General features: G+C 46.5%; 2 long non-coding RNA genes across 5 annotated transcripts; one reads left to right on the top strand and one right to left on the bottom strand.

Annotated features, from left to right (window-relative positions):
* Positions 1-125: 125 nt before the first annotated feature.
* On the bottom strand, positions 126-25,866 carry LOC138164894 (uncharacterized). Of its 4 annotated transcripts, XR_011169216.1 has the most exons (5): positions 25,692-25,866; positions 24,048-25,580; positions 22,823-23,052; positions 5,566-8,495; positions 126-3,385 (listed from the first exon to the last, which is right to left on the bottom strand). It is a non-coding gene; the product is annotated as an uncharacterized lncRNA (long non-coding RNA). The 4 variants fall into 4 exon arrangements; XR_011169215.1 differs by having other exon boundaries at positions 126-8,495; XR_011169217.1 differs by lacking the exons at positions 126-3,385; positions 5,566-8,495 and adding an exon at positions 16,288-16,929.
* LOC138164895 (uncharacterized) lies at positions 22,805-27,839 on the top strand. Its single transcript, XR_011169219.1, has 2 exons — positions 22,805-22,908; positions 27,065-27,839. It is a non-coding gene; the product is annotated as an uncharacterized lncRNA (long non-coding RNA).

The following is a 27,839-nucleotide window of genomic DNA, read 5'->3' as shown; positions in this document are numbered from 1 at the left end:
TGAATCTTCACTGAGAAGGAAAACCGGCCCAGAAAGTCTCTCAGTGGGCTTGGCTGGCTGCAGTATCATGTGACTCTGGGACTTCGCTCCTCACATGTCAGACATGTGCCATCTGTCCCTCCATGTCCTGCCTCTCCTGTCCCTCATCCCCTGCTCACATCAGACTCGGGCCTCCTCGGCTCCTCCCAGAGCCCTTTCCCATGCCCTCCCATCATCATGCTTGTGCTCTCCAAATTACCCATGGGAGAAGAGTAGCTAAAGAAATTCACTAGGAACTTGTGTTGGATTTACTCACAGCTTCAGAAAATGGGACAAAGAAATGGGTCCTAGAGGGCACCTAGGTCACCTCATTTCACAGTTGAAGATACTGGGCCCGAGTGTGGGGGAGTGCCCATCTGTGGACATGCTGTTTCCTCCCAACAGGATACCAGCCTCTTGAGGGCAGAAGCTGTATCTTCTTGTACTTTGCATTCCCATGACCCAGCACAGGGCTTGACACATAGTAGGCACTTTACAATTATTATTAAATAGGATGTAGAGTCTTAGAGAATTTCCTGGGGGCCACGGACTGACCTAAGGTCACATAGCAAGACTGTATAAAAGACTGGACTTGAACCTGTCTTCTTGCCTTAGAAGCTGACCTTCTATCCACAATGCTATGCTGCATCCTTATCCACCAAATGAACGCAGAGAAAATAGCAGCCAAAAAAAAAAAAAGCCCCACTCCACCCCAACACTTGTTTAGAAAATCCAAGTCAGTGGAAAAAACCCCATCAGATTTCCCCCTCTTTCATCACTTCACACTAACCCTATTAGAATACCAAAAGGCAGATTCTTTAAAAATGAGTCACTTTCCCACCCCCTCAAGGTCTCATTAGCTGCTGTTCTGAAGATGCCAAGGGCTTCCAGGCCTAGGCAAGTCTTCCTGTGTTCCTTCCACAGACCCAAAGTTTTGGCCTTTGTTGCTGTTTACAGGAAATGGGAACCAGTAGGATCTTGCTTGGGTAGGAAAAAGCCCAGGGAGGATTCCAGACTAGCTCCAGCCCCCAGGTTGTCCTTGCCTTCGTGAATCACTGAGCCTGGTCCTGCAGTCGAGGTCATACAGGGGAGCCCCGAAGATGAAAAACTTGACCTGATGATGGCATTGAATGTAAGCGTTGGTAAGGCCAGGGCAGGGCAGGGCACAGAAGGTAGGACCCAGCATAAGGACATACAAGGCATTCTGTCTTCCCCCAAGAAGTAGCAGTTAGAGCTATCCACGAACACATATTTGCTAACTGTGCTAGGTAATGGGGTTACAAACCCAAAAGATAAAGCAATACTCAAAGAGCTCCTGCTCCTTCAGGGAGATGCCACAGACACATTTAATATATACAGAACGAATACTGAATAAATGCAAGGTAGTCAGGAGGGAGGATGCTGGCAAAGGGGACAGGGGAGAGCAAGGTGCAGCAGGTGGTATCTGAACAGTCATTCAATAAGCATTTTAATGAAAAGAGTATGTAATCATCTCCTACAATTTGCAAGGGATGATGCTAATCACAGGCGGGTCTTGAGTTGGAAATGAAAATGGATGCATTTCAGGCATCAGGGAATGACCAATGACAAGAATGTTGGCTGCATGTACATGCTTCAGGAAGACCTGGGTTCTAATTCTACCTTTGACACTGAACAGTGATGTCTCTAAGACTGAGTTTCTTCATCTGTAAAATGAGGATACTGATGTCTGTAATGTCTATCCCACAGGGCTTTGGAGAGGGTCAAAGAAGACAGGCAATAAATATATGAAAAGTGTTTTGTCAACCTTTTGGTTGTTCAGTCATTTTTTTTTAGTCATGTCCCACTCACTGTGACCCCATTTGGGATTTTCTTGGCAAAGATACAGGAGTGTATCTTTCCCCTCTTCGGCTCATTTTACAGATGAGGAAACTGAGGCAAACTGTTAAATGACTTGCCCAGGGTCATGAAGCTAGGAAGTATCTGAGGCCAGATTTGAAATCAGGAAGATGAGTCTTCCTGACTTCAGGCCCATACTCAATCCACTGTGCCACCTAGCTGCCCAAATTTTAAGGGCTTCTGAAAAGGTCAGCTATTATTTTTATGCTGCAAGACAAAACACCCCATGTTTAGAATCTTTCAAGAAATCAAAAGCCCAGGGGCGGCTAGGTGGTGCAGTGAATAGAGCACCGGCCCTGGAGTCAGGAGGACCTGAATTCAAATTGGGCCTCAGACACTTGACACAATTACTAGCCATGTGACTTTGGACAAGTCACTTAACCCCAACTGCCCTCCAAAAAAAGCTAAAAAGTTAAAAATTAAATTAAATTTTAAAAAATCAAAAGCCTAAGTCATGTCTTCCTTAAGGCATCTTTGTAAATTTCCACTGCCTCCATCATCCCAGGCTCAAATTCATCTTTACTAATATGGTCAGAGTGCCTTTTTTGTTTCTGGCCAAGGAGAGTGAGACTCAACCTTCTTACATAAAGCACACAGCTGGAACATTCGCCGGAATTCTCAGTTCTTGTGGCTTAAGACAGGAAATGGGGCAGAGGCTTCTGCAGTGGCTACAGGGGCCAAGAATGTGGAAGGGATGTCTGGGAAAACAACACCAAGGGGGAAGGGTTGGATAAGACCTTAGGGGACCATTCTGCCCAAAGGATCCATTTCAGGAGGGAGGGGGATGAGGTAGGAATGCCTCCCCCAGAGTCACATTACTGGTCCAAGGCCACGCCAAGACTCCAATGAGGGCTTGCTCAACGTTGCCTCGTGGAATGACCAAATAAATCATCACCTGGCCTTGTTTCTTTTTCCTTCTGAGGGCTGTGTGGGATCGACCAGGACAGATGAGAAGGACTCTAAGTGATGACCTTCAAAGAGACTAATAGAGAATGATTTGGAGAGAGCCGAGACTTCAGCGGTGAGGGCCACCTGGTGTCCTCCAGTGAGACTAAGCCTGGGAGGCAAAGTCCAATGTCTTGCACAGCCAGAGAATACTCTTACTAGAACTGTGTTGCCCCAGAGCCATTTAACTGGAACAATTTGGATTGTGGCAGAAAACTCCAAGAGAATTTTTTTTTAAAGCTGCTTGGAAATCCAAAAGAGACGTCCTGTAGAACACTCACTTTACTCACAGAAGACACGAGGCCCTTAATCTTCACTAGCATTCTAGGCACCATTCTAATGAGAAGTCTGATTTTCCAGTCCACTGAAGCCTGGGATTTTACATTATGGCAGAGCAGAAGCAGCATCGGGGTTGCAGTCGGAGATGATCTGCTCTTCACTGGCTGTGCCATGTGGGGTGAGTTGCTCACCCTTTCTGGGTCTGTTTCCTCCTCTCTAAAATGAGGGGGTTGGACTAGCTGAGATCCTTGCTGTGATTCTCTGTCTGGAAGCAGAAAATAAGGAAGGTCAGTGAGGCACAGAGGAAAGAGATCTGAATTTGGGGTCATGAGACCCTGCTGCTCATACATGATGGGGCTCAGTTTCCTTATCTGTAAAATGAGAGCATAGGATCCTCTGATCTTTGCTGGCCCTTAGAGGTCTAAATCTGTGATTCTAAAGAGAAAGACCATAAAACTCCCAGAGTGTAGTGACAGAACAGAAAAACAAACCCCCTAAAATTCCCCGAAAGCATAAAGGCACAGACGTGCATCCACAAGGCAATGGCTGATGCTCCCCTGAAAGCACTTAAGGAACGAGATCACTCAGTTTCATAAGGCAGGGAACTGTGGGTTACACCTGAGAGAGTTTTCTATTAAAATGATTAATTTGTAGCTTGGTAGAATGAGGGCTAGCTCCTCAGCGTTGCTGTAAGGCTCAAATAGTGCTTAACACAGTCAGCCCCTCGCACACAGTAATTCCCACAGGTTGCCATAATACATGACAGTTCCTTCATTTGTACCCACAGGATCACAGTTTCAGAGTTAAAATGAATCCTAAAGGCGATATAGACCAACCCTTTCATTTCACAGATGTGGAAACGGCAGCCAACAGACAACGACTGCTGTGCTCGACGTCCCAAGTGAAGTCAGAACCTCTAGCTGTACGCTGGACTTCCCTTCCTTAGGGCGTGCCAATCCGCGAGGTCTTCCCATGTCTGGTTAGTGGGGGAACCTCAATGCGCTTTTTGCCAATCAGATCCTCCTTCTGGGAACTGGAAGTTTTGAAGGGACTGAAACTGCTGCTGCCTTCTGGCAATAAGGGCGCAGTTGCTGGCTGGGGTCTCTCACCCTGCCCTCTTCTGGTCCTTCCTTAGGTTCATGAGTCCTGTGGGGAAGGTCTCTATCACTGGAGAAAGAGACATGTAAGGTCTCACTGCCACAAGGATATAAGCTTATCGATGCCTTGAAATTCGCCTGGGCTTGGTATCACTGCAGGCTTTTCTCATACTGTGGTCTGAAATCTATTTTTAAAAATGTCACAGTGGATGGGGTTTTGGACTTGGAATTAGGAAATCCTAGAATCAAATCCTGACTCTGACACTTGCTAACTGTGCACAAGGGCAAGTAGCTTCATCTCCCAGGGCCTCAGTCTCCTCATTTGTAAAAAGGAGACAATGAGAGCTGTAACACCTGCCTCACAGATCACCGTGAGGGTCAAAAGCCATACTATTTCAGTGCTTTGCAAACCATCAAAATGTTATGTCAACGGCAATTATCACTGTCATTTATGGGAGTGTGGAATGGATTTGTGATTCACCAGAAACCTAGGCTTCCAGGAAAAGTATGTCAAGAGTCTATGTTTTCATCAGCATAGGGAACTCCTAGTGTGGGAACTCCCTTGACCAACACCACCAGCAGCTGTCTGTGACTCAGCAGGGAAGCAGGGTGAAGTTGTGGGTAGAGAGCTGGACTGGCAATCAGGAAGACTTGTGTTCAAATCCCACATCAGGCACTAGATGGGTGATCGTGGGTAAGTCACTTACCCTGTCGACCTCACTTTCCTTATCTGCTAACTGGAGATGATAATAATAGTTTCTATCTCTCATTGTTATTATAAAGATCAAATGAGGCAATGTAAAGTGCTTTGCAAATCTTGAAAAGGATACGTGGAAATAACCATGAACATTTATTGAGTGCTTTAAAGCACTCCTTGAAAAGTGTTAATTCACATAAATGATGTCATTTAATCTTCCTAACAATGTCAGGATAATCCTCATTTCAGAGGTTAAGGGACTTGCCCAGGGTCACAAAGCTACAAGACCAATCACTCTTATTAGGCAAATCCTAGGGGGCTAACCACAGCCAGTGTGTGTCACAGGGAAGATTTGCACCCAAGGCTTCTGGGTTCTAAGCTCAAACTTGGACACTTAATTAATCATCACTATTCCTGTTGCCCCATCATCCTCGCCAAAGGCCTCATATGCTATAGCGGAACTGGATTCCAGTGCTGCCTCAGACACACTTGGGTCATGTGACCCTGGGCAAATAACTTAAAAAGTCAGGGAGACTTTCATTCAAATCCAGTCCCACACACTTCCTGACTGTGTGACCCTGCGTAAATCACTTAACCTCCCTTAGCCTCAGTTTTACCCATCTGCAAAATGGGGATAATAATAGTACCTACCTCCCAGGGCTATTGTGGGGAGGAAATCTTTTTACTCTGCTTTGCAATCCTTAGAGCAATTTTGTGCATGCTAGCTAACAGCTGTAAAACAGTTGTCAATCTGCCCCAGTGAAGGATTTCCCTGGACATGAAACCGCAGGCCTGGAGATAGACACACATGTGCACACAATGCACACACGTGTGCATATTACATGCATGTGTGTATACACACATTAACCACAACTAGGATCTGTCTGAGGCAGGCCTCGAACCCAGGACTTCTTTAAGCTGAGACTGGCTTCCAGGCACAGTGTCGGGCTGCCTCTTCATTAGGTTTTGACCCTTGATAATAATAACAGACATGTAAGATTTCAAAACAATTTACACTCATATACAAACTCATACACACTTGCTTTCACAATACACACATATTCTCACACTCATACACACACCCACATATGCACACCCACACTCTTATAACACTCTCCTCACATACTGACAAACTCCCACTCTCTCACACTCACACACTTCACACACACAACTCATGATCTCATATACACACCCATTCACATACACACATACATTCAAAAAATACACACTCAACTCTCATATGTACTCACACATACACACTCACATACATTCACAAAACAGACACATTCACATAACTGTCTCATTCACACAACTCATACAAACAAGTCTCATGTGCACTCACACATACACTCACAAAAGACATACCCACTGACACACACACTCTCTCCTTCTCTTTGTCACACACACACACACACACACACGATTTCCTTTGAAACATCTGAAGAAGACATCAGAGGCGCGGGCTGGTTTTTTTCTTTGTGAGCCCCTCAAAGAAGGTAACCCTTCATTCCCCTCCAAGGCAGGGGGCCCTGGCATTAAGGCAGGATTAGCAGGCCCCTCCTCGGGGCAATGTTCACTTTCTTTCCTCAGGCAGCCTTTTCAGAAAGGGGAAGTGTCCTCACAGGCTCTAGCAGCACGAGCCGGAAGGGGCCTCAGGCTTCCACAATAATGAGCTGGAGAATGTGGTGATCGAATCTTATTTGAGAAAAGCCTCCTTTGATGGTCCTCCTCCCCTGATGATCTGAAAGCACCGAGGCGCTTTCTCTCTGCAGGGCTCATTTCTTTTGCTGCAAAATGAACAAGGATCACATTTTATCTTCATCCTCTATTTGATTAAATTCAACAGACATTTTTAAGGTACTTACTATGTGCCAGGCACTGTAGAAACAAAGGCAAAAATGCCCCTGCCCTCAAGGACCTTACACTTTACAGGGATAACTTAACACATATACAGGTAAATACAAAATAATCTGGGGATGGGGAAGGTATTAACAACTGGGGGTAGGGTGGGATTGAGGAAAAGTTTTGTGTAAGAGGTGACACCACAATGTGCTTTTTCTGAGGTATTACAGGGAGGCAAGTGCATTCTGTGCACGGGCTAATAACCCATGCAAAGACAGGGAGACAGGAGTTTAGAATGTTAAGTTTGGGAAATGAATTGGCTGGCTGGAATTGAGAGTGTGTGGAGGTTTATAATAGAAACATTTTTAGAAAGGGAGATAATGGACTTAGGATGTAGAGCGAGGCTTATTTTGGCCATGGCCAGAGCAGGAAATCTGTAGTATTTGACCATGTATTTGTTACAAGGGTTGGGTTATTCCTCCCTTCTTCCCCTCTCCCTCCCCTGCCATGGCTAAAGGTTGGAGGGGAAAAATAGATTTTCGTTGAATGAAAAATGTTAAAGGGAATAAGCACTTATTAAATGCCTACTGTTTGCCAGGTATCACGTGTGCTAGCTGCTTTATAAATAATATCTCATTTGATCCTTACAACACTGGGTTTAAAAAAACAAAAGGAAAGAAAAGGGATGGGAGCTAGATTTTGGAGGGCTTTAGATGCCAGCTTGGGAACTGTTGCATTTTTCCCTTGGCGGTAACGTGGTCAGATTAATGTCTCCGCAATGCTGACTTCGCAGTTGGGAAGGCCAGCTTGGAAGGGGATGGCCGGCAAGCACAGAGAGTTGAAGAAGAGGTGCACTGACTTACCCCCAGTGACCGGGCGGCAGAGGAACAAGCCAGGGGCTGGCCGGCTCTGCGCCTCTCATCCCTGCTCACCTCACTGCCCACAGCTCCGGCCTCCAGGTGACCAGGTGGCAAGATGGCCGCCATCCTTCAGTTATCACAGTACTGTACCTTGAGAACGGACAGCATCAGCACTGTGATAACTGAGCCAGGGCAGCCCGTCAGTCATCGCGGCTGCTCTGCCACCAACGCCAAGCTCACGTGCTCTCCTAGACTTCGCGGGCTGAAGGCCGGGCTCCCTGGTGGCAGAAAGGGGGGCAGCCCCGCAAGCGGGTAGACTCAAACGGGAGCCGGCCCAGGTGAATCCCGGAGAAAGGGATGGGATGGATGATGAGGATGTGGGCCACCTCCCTCTGATAACACGGCTGCCAGGCAGGAGACTCTCCAGCTGTTCCATCGTTCCATATCTGCACCGCCCTGCATCCTCCAGCAGCACCTACCTGATCCCAAACTAGGAAACCAGGAAACTCCGACCCCGATCTAAGACCCCCAAGTGGTCTCACCGGCCAGGTCTCAGATCCCCGAGCCAGGGCTTTGGTGTGTGTGTGTGGGGGGGGGCACACATATCTAACTTTCCACAGGTAAAATGCCAAGTGCCAGAACTGCATGTGCTTCTAGGAAGGGAGAAAAAGGAAATTAGTAAACAGCAATTATTATAGACATTACATACAGCGGGCCAACAATGCAGAGAATGATACCGAAACTAAGTCTACCCCTCCACCTGTGTTTTGTTACTCACAACCATCTTTTTCCTCTTTTATGTTAATCTCAGTCCTTTATGGTCTTTTCAAGGGCCATAAATGCACGGTGGTCAAGTGTACCTGGCAACTTCCAGAATTCCTAAAAAACAATCAGAAAGGAAAGAATCTCCTGGTGAACTCTTGCCTTTGTTTTGCCAGGAATCAGGAATCTCTCTTCTCTCTCCTTCCCACACCATGCTGCCAATACATATACATAAAAATGCAGCTTCCTCCCCTGGAGTGCAGGGGCTGCCCTGCTTGCCTTTTCTTCTGTCTTTAGAATTTATCACAATTTTTGTTTGTTATTGTTTAGTGGTGTCAAACTCTTTATGGTTCCATTTGTTTTGACAAAGATACTAGAGGGGTTTGCCCTTTCCTTCTTCAGTTCATTTTACAGATGAAGAAACTGAGGCAAACAGGGTCAAGTGACTTGCCCAGGGTAACACAGCTATTAAGTGTCTGAGGTCAGATCTGAACTCAGGAAGATGAGTCTTCCTGATTCTAGGGCCAGCACTTTAGGCACTGCACCACCTAGCTCCTAAATGAATATCCTCTCTCTCTCTGTGTCTCTCTTTCCCTCTCTCTCCTCCCTCATATATATATATATATATATATATATATGTATGTAAATGCATAGATATAAAATGTATTTGTGTGTGTATAGACATGCACATGCATCATTTGCTATCATGCATTTGACTCCCACAGTTCTATGAGGGGTGAACTCTCAAACCTTAGAGTGTATTATTTCTTAGCATCAGCAGGTCATTTGGCCTTTCTGAGCCTTTGTTTCCTCACTTGTAAAATGAAGGAGGTTAGGCTAGGAGGCCTCTCAGGTCCTTCCAGCTCTCAATCTGTGATTCTGTGAATGAATGCCTGGTGAATGCCTTCTAAGTGCCCAGCAGATCTTTATATGGTCTAAGATGAGGCTTGTAGATTTCAAGCTGGAAGGAAGCCCAGGATTTCTTCTATTTTTCTGAGCCTCATTTTCCCATATGTAGCGTGGATCCTGATAAAAGCTATAATACCAACCTTATGAGATTGTTGTGAGACCAGTTAAAGAAAGACAGGCAAGGCACTCAAACACACCAAAATCCTACAGAGAAAGTGGCATGGAGACAGTTGGAGGAATTAACTATCTTCAAGAAAAATGTCAAGCCAGGACACAAAGATGCACAGGCTGGCTACCTGGGCTTGGGAATCCTGCGGAAGGGAGAGCTTTGTTCTGCTTGGCCACAGAGGGTAGAGCCAGGAACAACGGACGGGACATTCAAAGAGCTGCAGATCAGGAAACACTGCCTAGCAAAGAGAGCTGTTCCAAAGTGGCCTGCTTGTCCTCAGAGCTGGTGGCTTCTCCCTCACTGCAATTCTTTTAGCAGAAGCTGGATAATCTTATACCTGCCAGGTATGATAGAGGGAGGAGTCTCTTTAGGATATGGATTGGCCTGAACGGCCTCTGAGATCCTATCCCACTCTGAAATACTGAAGACTCCTTTTCCTGAGTTCAAATCTGGCCTCAGACACTTCCTAGCTGTGTGCCCCTGGGCAAGTCACTTCACTCTGTTGTCTCACTTTCCTCATCTATAAAACGAGTGGGAGAAGGGTATGGCCAACCACTCCAGTGTCTGCCAACAAAACCCAAATGGGGCTGTGAAGAGTCAGACATAACTGGCCAAATGACTGAACAATAACAAGTCTAATCTCATTTAACAAAGCAGAGAACTGAGAGCCAGAGAGATTGAGTGATTTGCTCACCATCCCAAACACAGCAAGCAAAAGAACCACGATCTGAATCCTGGTCCTCTGTCTCCCAACCCCCCCCCCCCGCCCCTCCCGTGTTTTACGAGGTATCATGCAACTTCCTGCTGAAAGCACTTTACATAATTAAATTATTTGACACTCACAATAGCCTTTTGAAAGTGGTGCTATTATTATCCCCGTTTTACAGATGAGAAAACTGAGGAACAGAGAGATCACATAACTTGCCCAGGGATACACAGCTGGTGTGACCCAGACTTTTATAGTTCCAATGGTAGCTCTCTATCCCAATGGGCATTTCCAGAATGCCTTTTTTCTTCCTTTTAACAAATAGGTTAGTAATGCATTCCCCCCAAAAAGCACACTTAAAACTGCGACTCATTTCATATCTAACTTGGCCATAACTCCCAATGGACCTTTATAAAATAAAGAATTGCAAGTTGTTTAATTAAAAGCAGGTTCTTCAATTGAGTATGTATCTTTCAAAGGCAGACTATATAGACTGGATATTTGTAACTTCAAAGGACTTAGTTTGTTTTTGATAAATGAATCAATTCGTGTTAAAGAATGCCGAGTATTAATAAAAGGCAGAAAAAAGCATAAATGTGACTGGTCCCAGCCTTATTTCCTCCCTCTTTGTTTTTCTCTCCTCCTAAATAGAAAAGGAGTGTCAAGACTGTGAGGTTAACTTTGCACAAGTGACTACATCTGATCTTCAGCAAAGTGATTTCTCCAGAAATGAAACCCTACGGTGTGGGGGTGAATCCTTTGCAGCCTTGGAAGTTCTTCAAGTTCAAGGAAATCAGACGAAATCCACTCAATTGTGGCTGCTGTATGCTGGTTAAAACATGAGGGGGCGCCAAAGACCCAAACTTGGCCTGGGCACTCCTGGCTTCCTGGAAATCGCTGCACATTTTTAACCAAATTATAAACATGTGTTACATAAACAAAGACCTGGGATTACTGTGGAATAACACTGGAGATCTCTGACCCAACAGGATGGATGACTGGGCTCACCCAGAGTGGCCTCGCGCTTCTGAGCTGACCATTGTCAGCCTTTGTAAAAGCGCATTCCTGGCCCTGACATAATGAAATAGCAGGGGGAGGGGAAGCATTGACTTCTTCCAGCAAATAAACGATCCAGAGCTACTTAACAGTTATCTGCCTGGCCATTAGCAAGCGTTTTACCGCCTCCATAATGCCTCTGCAAAGCTCAAGTGCCTTCTATTAACCTGGCAACAAATGTAAATGCTCTGGGGGCTGGACTGGACCGTCCTGCCCACTAGACATTTGTTTTCCTTTCTCATTTCACTTTTTCTTTTCTCCTCCCATGAGGTAAAGGTAAACTCTTCCATATTCGCTTTTTTCCGAGTTTGTTTCTGGTAGGGATCTATAGTTTCTTTGATATAAGGAACTCCTGGTGTGGAAAGCTCCTTCTACTAATGTAAGTGTTAACCTGTTTGATACAGTCTTATCCAGTTGCCTGGGGGCACTTAAAAGTGAAGCGATTTGTCCCTGGGCCTATAGCTGGCATGTGTTAGGACTTTAACCGAGATCTTCCCAACTCTAAAACTGGCCCTTTACTCCCTGACTCTTCAGCCTCTCTAAGAAATCACTTATTTGCAAGAATCTATAGGATAAGCCAAAAAATAGTTAGACCATCTTCATTCTGTGGCTAGAAATGGAGTCAGAGGAACACTATTCACATTCCAGAAAGAAAATCAACAGGCTCTCAAAACTTATTATAAGCTTAGAAAAGTACACTTGTTATTATTCCAGACCTATGATCTCAATCATGCAGGCAATGCCCAGTGAGGAAACTCCCTCTGTAAAGCAGACCAGTCAGTGTCCCTCTAAGTATTCTGGAGATTGCCAAGGGCATTATAAAGTTAGTGCCCAGGCTCGCTCAGCCCATCAGTATGTGTCAAAGATAGGATCGGAACAAAAGTCGCACTAACAACAGCCTAGCCCTCAATCAACTACACCATGTTGTTACTCTAAGTTTTATTCTGAGAAATTATTCCCTATAATGTTTGTACTTTAACCCAAACAAACAGAAACTTTTAGTCTTTTCTGTTAATTTTCTTGTCATGAATAAAAATCTTTTTTTTTTTTATGTCGGGCCAAGCATGTGTGAATAACAATATTTGTTTTGTGAAAACTCCCTCTGCTGATGCAGACCTGGAACCTATGGTCTCAGAGAGAATGGAAGCTGAAGTAACTTGGCCAGAGTCATACCACAACCATGTGTAAGAAGTAGGACTCGAACTCAGGACTTCCCTAGTTGAAGGTCAACCACCTATTCAACACTGCTTCTTATTATATAATTATAGATAATTATAGACAATGGTGGGGGAGGGGTGAGTGAAAGCGGTGGTTTGCAACAGGTTTTCCTCTTGGGAGCAAATTCATTTTTTAAACCTTCCATTTTTGTCACAGAACAGCATTAAGAGTCCTGGATTTATAATCTAAAGATCTGACTTGGAATCCTAAGAAAATCACGTAGTCTCTCCAGGCCTCAGTTTCCCCCTCTGTCAGAGGAGAGAGTTGGATGAAATGACGTCTAATGTCCCTTCCAGTTCCAAAATCAATGAATTTCCATAAAATAACATAACTAAGATGTGCTTCTTCACTTGTAGCATCAGGAGCCAAGCCAGGAATAGCCTCAAGCAATACCAACTACATGGATGCTCTACACTAAAGAGATTACTCAGAAATAACTTATGGTGCAGTTGTACAGACACCTTCCTCACTTCTGCTTCTGAGAGCACATCATCCTTTCCTCTTCTCCTCCTCCTTCTCTCCTCTCCTTCTCATTTCCTCTTTTCCTCTACCATTTCTTCTCCCCTACCTCCCCTCTCCCCACTCCTGTCCTCTTCTCCTGTCTTCCATCTCTCTTTTTTTCTTTCTGTCCTGTCCCATCCTTTCCTTTCCCTTTCCTTTTCCCTTCCCTCCCCATCGCTGCTGCAGATTTCCCTCCTCTTTTCTCTCACAGATATCACCTCCAACTACCCACCCCCACTTGAACCCAGCCCACCCCCAGGGTGGGAAGTCTGTAGTCATGAAGGGGAAGTAGAAGAAGAAAGGGGCAACCCAGAAGTGAAAAGGAAAAGAAGCCCCAGCTCTGAGATGCAACTTGTGTTGTCTGGCAGGTGGGGCATAATTTCCCCATGTATCAAATAATGGATTTGAATCAGATTATCTCTAAGGCTCTTCCCAGCTGTCTCTACACCAATGGTAGTGTTGCTGTTCCCCTGACCCAGTTCTAAAAGAGAAGGGGAAAGGGAGGTCACTCTCAAATTCTGGAAGAACACAGCAGAGGGAAGACAGTAGCAAAGACCCTTCTAAGTCAAGGTAAGTGATTCCACAAACATGTAATAGACACCCATTGTGTGCAAAGCTCTATCCTAAAGATACAAGGATGAAAACACAGAGAACAGTCCCATCAGGAAGATGATCTTGCCCTCAAGAAACTTCCAGTCTACCAGAACTACAATAAATGTGCTACAAGGTAGAATGTGATCAGGGCAAAGAAGAGAGAGAGGTAAGAGCACCAAGGGAAATTCAAAGAAGAGCTAAGCTTGGGATGTGGGATCCAGGAAAGCTCCATGAACGTGGAGTCCCTGGAGGTGATGGTCCCTAAAGGAAGGGAGAGATCTACATGTCCCTAAATCCCACCTCAGAATCAAAGAACATCGGGGTTGAAAGGGAACTGGGCGGGGGGATAGTTCAACCTGTATCTTGCCAAACTCTCCTCTTTTCATTGACCCTGAGAAGAGGGTGATGGCCTCACCTTCCCATTGAGGAGGAGCCCACTTCTCTTGGCTCCAAGCATTTTCTCTGGCCATACTCTAAGCCTGGAATGCTTCCCCTCCTCATCTCCTCCCACTGGCTTCCTTCAAGTCCCAGCTAAAATCCCACTGCCTACAACAAGCCTTTCCCAATCCCTCTTCATTCTAGTGCCTTCTGTTTTTGAATCATTTCTTATTTATTTGCTATGTAGCTTGTTTTTTCATATTTGTTTGTCTCCCCCCATTAGACTGTGAGCTCCTGGATGGCAGGGACTGCCTTTTGTCTCTCACTGTATCCCCAGTGCCTGGCACATAGTAGGCACAATAAATGCTTGCTGACTGACTCAGGGGTTGAATAGTCCAAGCACTCCATTTTACAGATGAAGGAACTCTGACTCATAAAGGAGCCACACGATCAGAGTTTCAGGGCTGGAAGTGACCTCAGAGGCCTTCCAGGCCAACCCCCTCATCTTACAGATAAGGAACTGAGGTCAACAGAGGTTAACTTGGTTCAGAAGGTAAGAGGTTCCTCACTTAGCACAGTGCCAGTGCCTGGCACATAGTGTGTTTGATAAATGCTTCTTGCTTTGTCTTGCTTTATAGCCTTAGATGACTTGAACAGGGTCATACAATTAATGTGTGAAAGAGGAATTGAACTCAGGCCTTCCTCACTACAAGTTCAGTACCCTCCTCCTCCCCACATTAGGAAGCTTTTCTTGACATCAAGCTAAAGTAGCCTCCCTGCAATTTCCACTCATTCCCCTCTAGAATCAAGCAGAAATTCTCTAATCAGCCTTCTGCGTGACAGCCATTCACATGTTTGAACCTTGTCTCCAGCGTAGGAGGTTCTAGACCCCAACTTAGTGCTCCACTGCCCACCAATCTCCTTACTTCCTCCTCTGGCCCTGGCCCTTGACTCTGCTCAACCTCAGAGCCCCCATCCTGACCCTGCTCCCACCTCCCAGCAGATGAGGGCTGGGGGAAGACATCCTCCTTGCCCCTGCCCCTGCTCCTGCTGGCAGGGCTGCAAGCATTTGATAACCTCGACTCAAGTCCTGACACCCCAATTAGCTGTGCAACCTCACGCAAGTCACGTAAGCTGATCCTGTTTCCCTATCCATAAAATGGAGATAATGCTTGTCCTCATCTCACAGAACTGCCACAGGGAAAAAGTGCTTTGTAGAGCTCAATGCACTGTAGACATGGGAACTGTTATTACTGTCCAACGGAAATAGTTACCTAAGGGTTCTAACAGTTTTGTTAGTAAGGAACTAGCATTCAGGTACAAAACGGGCCCTATAAACTTGGGAGAGTTTGTCCATTGATGGCCCAAGCAGCCTGTGGCATGTTATGTGCCTCCTCCCATGCTGCCCAGTAGGATGTAAGCTTGAGGAGGGCAGGGGCTATTTCGTCTTGGACTATGTACCTCCAAGGCCTAACACATAAGGAGCACTGAAATGCTTGCTGAATTGAAATGAATGAAGCTGCAATAAAGATCTGGGCTCAAATCTCGATCCTGCTACTTGCTATACCAGTGGCTTTGGACATGTCAGCTCCCTCTCTGCACTGCAGTTTACATATCTGTAAAATGAAGGGATTGGGCTGGAGGGCCCATCTATCTCCAACACTAGTCCCATGAGAAAACACTTTCCAAGTTCCTCCCCATGGCGGATATTAGTAACTGCTCTGAGTTATATAGCTTACAAAGTAGCATCTTCACAACCAATAAACATTTCTTCAGCATCTACTCTCTCTCAAAGACAAAAGTGAAACCAGCCTGATTTCCAGGAACATACATTGTATCAGGGAGGCACCATGTATACATTAAGCATATACAATATATACACAATGTCTGTAACCCTTAGGCAATAGGAAGGTCCCAGAAGTTTATTGGGGAAGGATGCTTGGAAGGATTCAGAAGGTTCAGAAAGGTAGAGACTGAGTAAGAGGTAAGCAGGTAGCAATTAACAAATTGTACCAACCCAATCCACTCGTGCCAAGGAGCAAGCAATTCCTACCCTGAACAGAAAGCGACTCGAGGAAAGGCATGTACTCAGAAGACCAGTTCATGTCTAGGCAGGGGTTGGTGTGAGCCTTGGAGAGAGCACTGGATTAAAAAGTCAGGAAGATCTGAATTCAAATCCAGCCTCAGAGGCAGACTAGCTATGGGATCCCAGGATTCCTCTGTTTCATCCTGTGTGATATGAGGGGGTTACCCTCAACATTCTTTCCAGCTCTAAATCTATTAGTAGAAGAAAAAGGGGAATAACTCCTTCCATGTTGAACAGTGCTATCTGACCTGAGATTAAGCAAAATATTTCCATTAAACTAATTGCTTAGGACGCGTCCAATGCTATCTTTATTGTGTTATGAGTCTTCTTTTAAAACCAAATTGTTTGCCATTGTTATTTTTTCAACCTAAAAATTAGAGGTCTGAGCCAAACAAGGTTCACCTGCATACCTATGCCAATGAAATACATCATGCAAAGTATGCTGATGTAAATCAGCACTGTTAGTACAAGGGCAGCAAAATCCCACTCCTGTTCCCTGAGGATAACAGAGCCTGGCCCACACAGGGTTGAGAGGGTGACAAATGTAGAGGGGAACAGCGTGGGTCTGGGGCCAGGAGGAAATCCAGCCAGTGTGCCATGGAGCTTGTCATCTAAAGAAACCAGAGGAAAGGGACCTGCCCAAGGGGGGATGGACCTGAGTTCAGAGGCCAGCTCTTCTACTTTCTCCCCCTGTGCTCACGGGCCACATTGCTCTGTTTCTGTACAATGAGGAGGGTGGACAAAGTCCCTTCCAACTCCGAATCTCTGATCCCCAGTTCCCCCAGGAAAGCTCCCCTTTAGGAGACAACTCTCAGGGTGCAAAGAGAAATGTGCGCTGTGAAGGCTCAAGGTCTGAATTGTCCTGTCAGGTCCTCACATCAAACACAAGTCTGTATCCACAGTATGTTATCTGAAGATCCTGATTACTCTTATCCTGAAAAAAAAAAAGAGCTGATTGTGGAAAACTGGGGTGATTAGATACCAAGCCAGTCCCTCCTCCAAGGACTTCCCTACCTGGAGTGTTGGCACTTTAAAGCAGAAAGACTCGAATTCAAATCCTACTTCTGAAGCTTTGTAGTTGGGTGAGAAGAGGCATGGAATTAACATCTCTGAGCCTTGGTTACTTCTTTACAACAGGGATAATAATACTTTTGTGCTGACTGTACAGTGTTGTTTTGAGGTTCATGTGAGATTTTATATATACATATATGCACATACAGAATATACTTTATTAAAATATACTTAGAATACATTATAAAATGCATGTATAACATATTTCTATATTTATACTATATTTGACATATTTATAATATATTCATAATATATTTCTGTATTATACACATATGTTATATGTATACACAGTGCTCTGCAAACTTAAAAAAAAGAGTTACATAAATGGTAGTGCTAAAAAGAAACCTATAGTAAATGTTACTGTTATTTCAGTACAGCAAGAGAGAATGGGGACTAAGCCTCGCCTTCTATGTTGGACAGGACTTTGGGATCTGAGGTCAAACAAAATATCTCTAATAAAACTAAAAATGTGCTCAAAACACAGGACTGGTCCAAATTTACTTCCATTATATAACATGGTCTTTTTTTCCCTGCCTCATTTAAACATAGAAGTATTTAGTCTGAATATTTTTAGTTCGGCTTTCTACCACACCCAGGTTTCATTCTTTTTTTTTTTCATCCAAAATCCAGTTTTTGGACTGCTCAGCTCTCCCTCTTATTCTTATTTCCCTTCTGTGTTGTAATCTTCTGGAAGGGGCTGCTTGAAGGCTCCCCAGGCACCATTTCCAAATGACCTATCCTTACTTAATACAGCCAAGCCTGTCTTCAATTACCAGTCACTTCCCCAACGCTGGAAGACTGCTACGTACAAAGGCTCTGACTTTCACAGCCAGCCCCCTAATGGACAGTCATCAGGCCAGTACTGGCAAACTCACTGAGATTCAGTGACCTTGAACTCAGGACACCTGAGTTCAATGGACAGTTGGGCCACACATTCTCCGAGCCTCAATTTCTCTACCCTGAAACATGGGCAATACACGTGCAAGGAAGGGGTGGAGATCATTACTAGGATAGCTCTCTGCCAGGTATGGTGGGGAAGGTTCAAGGGGGGTGCCATCCCTTGCTGTTGAGTCATTTTTCAGTCATGCCTGACTCTTTGTGATGCCATTTGGGATTTTCTTGGCAAAGACACTAGAGTACTTGGCCATTTCCATCTCCGGCTCATTTTACAGGGTTAAATGACTTGCCCAGGGTCACAGAGCTAGTATACTGAAGCTGAATATGAACCCAGGTCTTTCCAATTCCAGGCCTGGTGCTCTTAGGTAGCTGCCCTAAACAAAGATTCTATAGGAGTCAGTCAACGTCACTTTAGGTGGGTCATTTACTTTTTCTGACTTTAGTACCTCTCTTATAAAATGTAGGGGGCTTGGGGAGAGTGGAGTGGATGGTGTCTGAGGTCCCACTCAGACTTTTAAGTTTTCTGTAAAGCAATCATCAAAATAAGCACAATGGCATTTCACAGGATCATGCTGGGCTCCAAATGAAGTGTTTGTAAAGGGTTTTTGCCAACTTTAAAGGGTATATAAAGGTCAGTTTAATACTCTCCTAAATTGGTATTTAACTCATAAAAGGGTTGTGGGTTTGTTTGGTTTTGTCTGTGAAATGAAAGAAGGAGGTTAGGAAGAGGAATCGGATTAAATCTAATTTGTGTGTGTGTGTGTGTGTGTGTGTGTGTGTGTCCTGGACCCCCTTTGCTGGAAATCTGGTGAAACCTGTAGCCCTTCTATTAATCTTGTTTTTAAATACATAAAATTAAATGGATATGGGATTATACAAGAATTCAATTATGTTCAAACCCGGTTATTTATATATCTATATCTATATGTTTAAAATTTGTGGATCTCAGGTTATGAATGCATAGATCAGATGGTCAATAAGGTCCCTTTCTGCTATAATCAGTTATGAAATTGTATCTAAAGTTCCCTCAATTGTTCCCCACCTGGATTAGACTGACCCTCCCCAAGTGTAAGATTCCCAGGGGGAGGTCCCTAAGAAACCTTTGTGAACCCTGATTCTGCTTTCAGCTCTTTGCCACTCTTGATCAAGTGAATGAAATGGTTGGGGAGGGTCTGGCCCTAACTGTGATAGAGGGCTGTACATTTCTAGCCCTAGATAATTCCCAACCCGAATCCTACTGTAAAACGACATCAGTCAGGAGAAATGGAAATAGAAGGGCAAGAAGAAAGGGATAGGAATGGAAAGAGGGACAAAAAGGAGAAAAGAGGGCCAAAAAACCAAAGTGAAGAAAGGAGGAAAGAGAGAGAAATTAAATAGGGGTCAATGCAAAAGGCACAACACAGTGTAATGAGCAGAGGACAAGTCTTGGAGTTAAGATCTAGGTTCAAATCCTGCTTCTGGAACTTACTGGCTGGGGGACCAGGCATTCAATGAACATGCTTTCTTTAAGTGTCTACAATGTGTCAAGCACTGAGGTGAAGAAGCCTCAGCAAAACCTAAGGCAAACCTCTTTCCCCCTTCAGACCGGTAACATGAAGAGGTGAACCTGCTGACCTTTATGGATTTAGCCCTGGAGGGGAGCTCATTCAACACAACTCCCACTAGGTCAAAATCTCAAAATCCATGACATATCAGCCCTGGCCCTCTAGGTCTCAGTTTCCCCACGTGTAAAAGGTAGGCAATGGCCAGATGACCTTTGAACTAACATTAGCACAGCACTTTAAAGGTTAAAAAGTAGAAATGTGTGTGTAGGTATGTGTATGCAGACACACACACACACACACACACACACACACACGACTATATCTATTGTTCCTCACTGTAACCCCCTGACCCAGGTGCTATGAGAGTCTCCATTTATAGATGAGAATACAGGCTACCAAAGGCAAAGTGACTTGCTCAGAGGCACAGAGCTAGAAGGAAGGAGGCAGGATTCACACCCAGGGTTTCCTGAATAACCCTCCCATTTCCAAAGCCAGCTGACTGGAAGGTCCCTTCAAACTCACAAGGAGTGATGCTCTGGTTGGTAAACGGAGGATCTCGACACCTGTAGCCCCGAACTCACAGGAATTCGTGAGGATCCAATGAGATGACGCCCTGTCGGGGCTGGGGACCCTCGACAAATCATCCGGGCATCTCTCCCAGATTGTGCAGCGCGGCTAAGGCGCTCTTCCTCCTCAGCGGAAGGAGGGAATTTACTGACTGCCCATATTTTCGAGGTGTTGGGGATGCAAAGACACAAACACCCAGTCCTTGTTTTCTTTGCGGGGTGAGGGAAGGACATAGGGGCACAGAAAGACAAAGTCAGTGCCCCAGGATTCAACCCTGCCCCTCATATTTATTGCCTGTGTAATAAATCACATAACCTCTGTTGGACTCAACTTCATCATCTGCAAAAACACAAAAAACAAAAAAACAAACCTTGTGGTTGTTCCATCATATCTGACTCTTTGTGACCCTATCTGGGCTTTTCTCTGCAATGATACTGGAGAGCTTTGCCATTTCCTTCTCCAGTTCATTTTACAGATGAGGGAAATGAAGCAAACAGGGTTAAGTGACTTGTCCAGGGAGACACAGCTAGTAAGTGTCTGAGGCTGGATTTGAACTGAGGTCTTCCTGACTCTAGGCCAGGAGCTCTATCCACTGAGCCTCTCAGCCTCTCTTTTAAAAGAAGGTGGTGCCAGTAATGCAATGTCCTCTGAGCTTCTTTCCAGCTTTAGTTCTAGGATTTTATGATCCCTGTCTTCAAAGAACTTATAGGAAGTCACAGATCCAGACCTCCTCCCATCCTCCCTAGTAAAAGGTGCTGAGCGGTTTTAACCAAGACAGCCTCCAGCTGGCCGAGTTGTGAGGCCAAACACATCTCTCCTCCTTATCACCTCTGACAGCTCTGTCAATGTGTCAGAAAAGGTGTCAATCTGTCTGGCCAGGACAGAGAAGCCCTATGGAAACCTGATTTGTGGAAACCAGGTGTGCCTAGTAGGTGGTAAGCTCCCCAGTTTCCTGAATTGTACCATAGAAAAAGATCCCTCTACAAAGAACTCAGCAGTGGACATACCAGGGGTGGCTATAAACATGAAATAAGAATTAGCCCAAGGGGCCATTGCCTTCCATTTCGGCCCAGTGGCAGTCAGCAGATGGTTAAAAAAAATGAAGTCTCTACTGTCCAGTACAAACTCAGCCTATTTCAATCAAGTGATACCTTCCAAGCACTCCCACAGTGCCCGGCAGTGTGCTAATAGGTGTTGTCTTATTTACAGGGCTTTCCTTTTCAATACCTCCAGGATGGAAAATGATGATGGAGATCTTGTGGAAGATTTATCCATCTTAATAGGCCTACTGTTAGGGAGGAGCATCCTGCATTGTTCAGTGAGGGAAGGGAGCACGAAATCCAGTCCAAAAATGTGGATCAGATTTCGGTGACCAAGTTGGGCAATCCCTGAGTCAGTGACATTGTTCCGGATTTGCCTGGGGTCTTAGTCATCTCAGGAAAGCTATATTTAACAGCTTAACTTAAAGATGACCAGTTGCCACGCTCCCTCCCTTCTACCTCCCACTGCTTCTACAGTCTCTCTTTCATGCCTCTCTAATGATAACAGAACTCAGAAAAGATGTTCTGAATGGCCTCTCCAATCCAGCCCCCAAAGTGTTTGCTGTTGCTAGATCCAAACACATGAATAATTCGTTCACTACATCTCTAGACCACCACATCAATCATTCATTGGTCTGGGTACCCAAGTGCATCCCCCAGGAGCCTTCCCTGAATAACACACAGAACGTGGGTTCTCAGCAACAGATGCTTTTCTCCCTGTCTGACCCTCCTTTCTCTGACTTCGAAGTCCATCAGCATAAGGCACCAGGCTCCCAACATCCTCCTCTTGTGAGGATCCTTCCCTGTTCTAGAACTAAAGTCTCCTAGACAGGATGGGCTAAAGTCTCCTGGTAGTGGTGGCTTGGAGGGCAAATGTGGGCTTTTAAAGAGGGGTCTTCTCTAGACACTCTGGGGATACCTCCTGGGATGTCAGAATGGAGAAAGTAAGGGAAGAGTGAATGCCTCTTTTCTCCCTTCTTCTTAAGAGCACCTGCCATTCATTAGCTGACAGGGCAACAGTTACACACATGCACATATTACCTGTCTTCAACTCTAATTTATAGTGTTCAGGTTGCCAGAAGGCCAAAACAGCAGGAGGAATGGGTTTCTGCTGGTTGTAAAAAGATGGGGACGATCGGGAAGGAGGGCTAGGGGACACGGAATCTTTTATTTCTCGGCCCAGTTAAGACCTGGGAAGTGGGGGCATAGGTGTGGTCCTTGGTATGACAGAAAAAAGAAGGAAGAGACCAGTTTGGGGGGAGGGAGCAGGAGTGAGAGGAAAGAGCTGAGCTCCCCACCAGGAAAGAGCCAGAGGGGACTTAGTTAGGGGTCAGCTACGGCCAAGTGCAGGGGCCTCCTTCAGATTCCCTCCCCACCCCTATCTTTAAACTCAATCAACGATCATAGTATTAAAGACACAAATAATTATCCTGATAAAACAACTAGCCCCCACTGCCTCGAAAGAGCTTCTGAATAGAAATAAACAGGTTAGTCCTTTGAGGGGAAAGCAAGGCAAAGGGGTGGGGTTGAGGGTCGAGAGGGGCTCCCTGGACCCGCAGAGAAGTCTCTGGCTTCTCTCGCGTTTCTCTCCAAGCGCCCCCTCATCCCCCAAGAGAAGCTGCGTGGCAGGTCCCGGGCTGAAGATGTCAGGCTGGCCCTCCCCCTCCTCTTCCTCCCCCACCCCGCCCCCATTCTCCCTCCTTCCTACCCGGGGGCCCAGCCCTGTCCGCTCTGCTCCGTCCATCCATCCGTGCGGGGCGAGATCCCGTCTCGTCTGTCTGGCGCCGAGCCCAGGTACGCGGTGGCGACGGCAGCGGTGGCAGTGCTGGTGGCCGCGGGGACTCAGTCCTGTCTTCCTTCTCCTTGCACCCCGCTCCTCCTCCTCCTTCTCCTCCTCCTCCTCCTCGGCCCCTCCTCGAAGACTCCTCCCGCCGGATCCTTCATGTAAACAACATGCAGGCAGGCTCTATTTACAGTCGCTGCGCCGCCGCCGCCGCCACCGCCACTGCCACCGCCGGCGGACAGCGAGGAAGCCTAGCCAGCACCCCGGGGAGGCGGGGGAGGGGTGGGGGGCAGGAAAGCGAGTGCGCAACGCTGAGCCCCACGCAGCCCCCGCCCGGGCCCACCCTGGGGCACCAGCCGGGCCGGATCCCGGGGAGGGGGCGGTGCTGCCCCCGCCCGCCCCTCGCGCCCCTGTGTGCCCGCGGGAGCCCCAGGGGGGGGGGCGCTCCTGGGCGCCGGGGGCAGTGCCAGCGGGCCGGGCGGAGTGGCCGCGAGCGGGCGGGCGCCCCTCGGCCAGGGAGCCTGGTCCGGAGCTGGGGGGGGTTTAGGGGAGTCGCTGGCTCAGCACCTTCAGACTGCCCCGCCCGCCCCAGCCGGGGGAGTGGGGGGGGGGGGGGAGGGCGGGGCTGCTTCGGGCCCGCCGCCAGCCGGGCTGCGATGGGGGGGAGGAGAGGAGGGGGGCGTGCGGGGCCTGAAGAAGCGCACCCTGGCGGGGCGCACAGCCAGAGTAATGGCCACAACCATGCAACGGAACGCAACACAACACTACACAACACACACACAGGTCTCCGCCCCCAGCGCAACCGCCCCGGGTGTGTGTGTGTGTGTGTGTGTGTTTGTGTGTCTGTGTGCGTGAGCGCGAGCGCGAGCACGGATAGACCCAGCGATGGGTGCGGAGTGAGCTGGGCTGCGCTGGCCCGACCCTCCAGCCCTAAAGCCCGAGGGGGCCAGGGCACGGGTTGGCGGCGGGCGGCACCCGGCCCCCAGCCCCCGCCGGAGCGCAACGCCTGGCGAGCCACACGCGCGCGCGTGCGTACACACACACACACACACACACACAGGCGCGCGCGGGCACACGTAGAGCCCCGCACACACCGTCCCCGGCCCGCAGCGCCCCGGGCCAGCGCCCCGACAGACGCCCCCTAACCCACCTGCGACCCCCGAGGGCTCCGGGCCCCCTCTCCCTTTGTTCTTCCTGATATTTGCACGAAGATTATCTAATGACGCAGCAAGACTCGCCACAACGTGACCGTCGCCATTTTTCTGTTTTTATTATATCTCGGCCATGTGATAGATTTAGGGGGAGGAAAAGAGAGAGAAGAGGGGAGGAGGAGAAGAAGGGGGAGAAAAAAACCCTAAACTTCCGGGTCTCATGACCAGGAACAGAGAAAAACAAAAGAGGATGAGACCCAACTCCAAGGGAAGGATGCGTATGTGTGCGTGTGTCTGTGTGCGTGTGAGTGTGTGTGCGTGTGTCTGTGTGCGTGTCTGTTTGCGCGCGTGTGCGTGTGTGTGTATGAGCGCGCGCGTGTGCGCTCGCGCCGCTCCAGATGCCCCCCAAATGAATTAGGTCCGTGGAGGCATTTTTCGGCCCTGCTTCTCGGTAACTCCTGGCCAAGACGTCATGGCCTCCCTGACGCCCCAGCCAGCGGTGACTAAGGACCCGTGAGCTGGCACCCTCTTCTCTTTCCTCGGGTCCCTCTGGACTCCTGGAATTCCTGCCGAACTACTCCGTAGTGTTGATTTCTGGGTCAAGTTCAGAGAAGTTTATTGCCCGGAGGAAAAAAAAAATAACCCCCAGCATTTAAGGAGCATCGTGCTCCAAAAGCCACTATTCTTATTACTATTACTACTACTATTATTACTTTTCCAACAAGATTTTTTTTTATGACAACCTCCTCGAAACAACAAACGGAGTCTATTGTTATTGGCTCCGCTCCGTTTCGTGGGCTCCGCCTCTTCACCCCTCCTCCTCTCCCCTCGCCCCATGCCCCCAGCCTCCAGCGTGCTGGCACACCCTGGTGCGGAGTGAGATGAGGAGCGGTGGGCCCCAGGGTTATGCTTGGCTCTCTGACCGTCCGTCAGGGAAGGCAGACGCAGCACTGATGATTCTTCAGAAAGGATGCTAGGGGCTCAGCGAGCTGTTAGATACAGAAGAGAGGTGTCCGGGCCAAGAGAGAGGAACGCCCGAAACTTCTCCCCTAAGTCTCTGGGCCACAGGTTGGCTGCTCTAGGGGGCGGCGTAGGGACGGAGAAGGCCTCCAGCTCGCGTTCCTCAACCTTCTTAACGCTTTCGCTTTTGAATTCCCGAAGTTTCCCTTTCACAAGGTTTATGGTCACGGTGGAAGGCCATTCATCCCCACGGACATCAAAAGTTTTGGTCCTAGGGCCATCTCTGCCTCTCCTTCATTAGATGACTTCGGACCAGGAGCTGCAGGCCTCCAGGCCTCAGTTTCCTCACTTCTAAAAATGAGGGGTTTGGGTGAGACAAACAGAAAGGACCTGAGAGGCGATCTGGTGCAGAGCCCCCATTTTACAGATTCGATAAAGGCCTGGACAGATTAAGAAATCTGCCCGAGGTCTGCCAGTGAGTAAACAAGTGGCCCAGACAGAATCTGAACCCAGATCTGCTTCTCCCAATCTTCCAGAGTTCGTCTCCTTCCGATACTTCCAGTTCTCACAATCTGTGTGAATTCGATGGTACGCTGTCATCATCTCTTGTTCTTTTTACAACAATCCTTCTATTCCCCCCCCCCCCCCAGATCATAGAAATGAAAAAGATGAAGACTATTTACCTGGTCACTCTCTCACTCCTGGGTTTGGTGTAGTTTTCCTCGGTTCAACTGGATTCAAAATTTGTTCTGAAAAGCTGTTATGCTATATCACTGTGGAAGGTGCTGGGCGGGGGAAGGGGAAGAGTACATACGAAAGTTAGTTAGACGGCCTGGCCCTCAAGGAGAGAATACTGCCTGGAAGGGTTCCAGGTGAGTAAAAGTGCCCAAACCAGTCCCAGCCGAATTGTCTGACGTGCTCAGAATGTATCTAGTGATTTGGCTTCCCCTATTTTCCTAGAAGGAAAATCACACACTCTTCTAAATACAGAAGTAATCTCAATACATTTTTTCCCTTATTATTCTAGGTTCAGATTAATGAGGTAGGAGGAGGCTGCAGTTAAAAATTATTTTGTCTAACCTGTGAATGTCTGGGGAAAGCTCTCCTCCTGTCGGACATCCCCTCTCCTTTGGATTTTAATCATCACCACACACTGAAACTCCCGAATTTGGAAGGAGGAACTTGGGTTTAAATCCTGCTTCTGAAACCTCGGGCAATTCATTCAAATTTTTTGGACCTCAATTTCCTCATTTATAAAATGAGGCTCCTCTAAGGTTGATTCCTCTTGGCCTCAACATTTAGGATTTCTGTTCAGCTCAACACAATGTGCCTTCTATATGCCAGACAATACTGTGTGCTACTCATTCAGGGAAAGAAACTTCAGGGACTCTTCCCCAAGTAAGGGGTTTTTTGTCACATTATTTTTATAACAAAAAGTTATATAATAAAAAAGAAAATGTATTTCCATCTTCTAGTCTTTTACAATCGGCATTCCAGTTTACATTATTTTGTGTTTGTGTGACCAGTGCTTGAAACAGATTCTGATGTATAATAACCCCTTAAGAAATGCTTGTTGGATTGAATTGAATGCCAATCCATTTGTCCATACTATTCTGTGTTTTTCTATGTTTTTTTCTTTAAATATCATACAACTGAATACAAGTCAACAAACAGTAAGCATCTACTATATGGGCGATGCTATTCTCAAGCTAGGACTACAAATCTGAAAGATAATATCATATTCCTCCTCAAGGAATTTATCATCTTTCATGTCCATCGTACTTGGTAATATGATATATGATATGATACAATACAATGATACGATGCAATATAATACAATATAATGTAATGCAGTGCAATATAATACAATAAAATATAACACAACACGACATAACATAACATATAATATACTCCTATTATCCCTAATTCAACAAGTGTTTATTAGGAGGACCTGTGTACCAGGCTAAAAGTGTGTGCCATACAAACCCCAAAAGTAAACAGTCCCTGCCTCCAAGGAAAGCAGGTGCTAAAGCTACTTTTGTTGTCTTATTTCTAGATTTCAATGGATCAGTAGTCCAGAATCACAAATCACAGGACCCAAGAATTGGCAGGAAACTGGAACAGTAACTCCGTCACAGGTGCCAATGATTAAGGAATACAGTGTTCTCTTCAGCAAGGCACCATCAACATCTGCTTTCACTTCTTTCTGGAAACATCAGCACCCACTGAGATAGTGTGTTCTATCTACTTCGATCAAGTTCTGCCTTATACTGAGTTGAAATTCCTGTAACGTCTTGTAATTTCTACCTGCTCACTCTAATCGTACCCTCTCAGGTTGAGCTGAAGAAGACTAATTCCTCTTCCATTTAGATGAAACCAACTGCCTGAAGATATATTCTCCTCACCCAAGTCTCTTCTCCAGGCTAAATATCCCAGAGTCCTTCAGGCATTCCTCAAAGGAAATTATTTTAAGTCCAACTTTAACTCACCAACTAGTCTGGATGTGACCCAATAGACTCTACATTCTTTGAGGGTAGGGACTATTTTCTGACATTTGTGTAGACTTTCCTCAATACCTCCTGGAGGTCTTCCCGCTACCTACTTGCTGTTTCCTCCACTCCTTTCCCAGCTTCTAATGCCTCTGGGTACCTTCCATATAAACTATTGCAGATCTGTGCAAATGTTGTCTCCTCCTTTAGAACCTTAGCTCCTTGAGAGCAGGGTCTGTGTTTGCCTTTTCTCTGCACCTAACTCAAACATGAATCCCAGTGCTTCATAGATAGTAAGCACTTAATATATGTTTGCTTACTGGTTGATTTTTTTTTTGTAAG

This window comes from Petaurus breviceps, unplaced genomic scaffold (genome assembly GCF_028583685.1).
Source record: "Petaurus breviceps papuanus isolate PSGF00001 unplaced genomic scaffold, PetGlider_PUasm1.0 207, whole genome shotgun sequence".
NCBI classification, from domain to species: Eukaryota; Metazoa; Chordata; class Mammalia; order Diprotodontia; family Petauridae; genus Petaurus; species Petaurus breviceps.
Note: the sequence above shows the minus strand (reverse complement) of the source record. Positions and strands in the feature narration are given on the sequence as shown.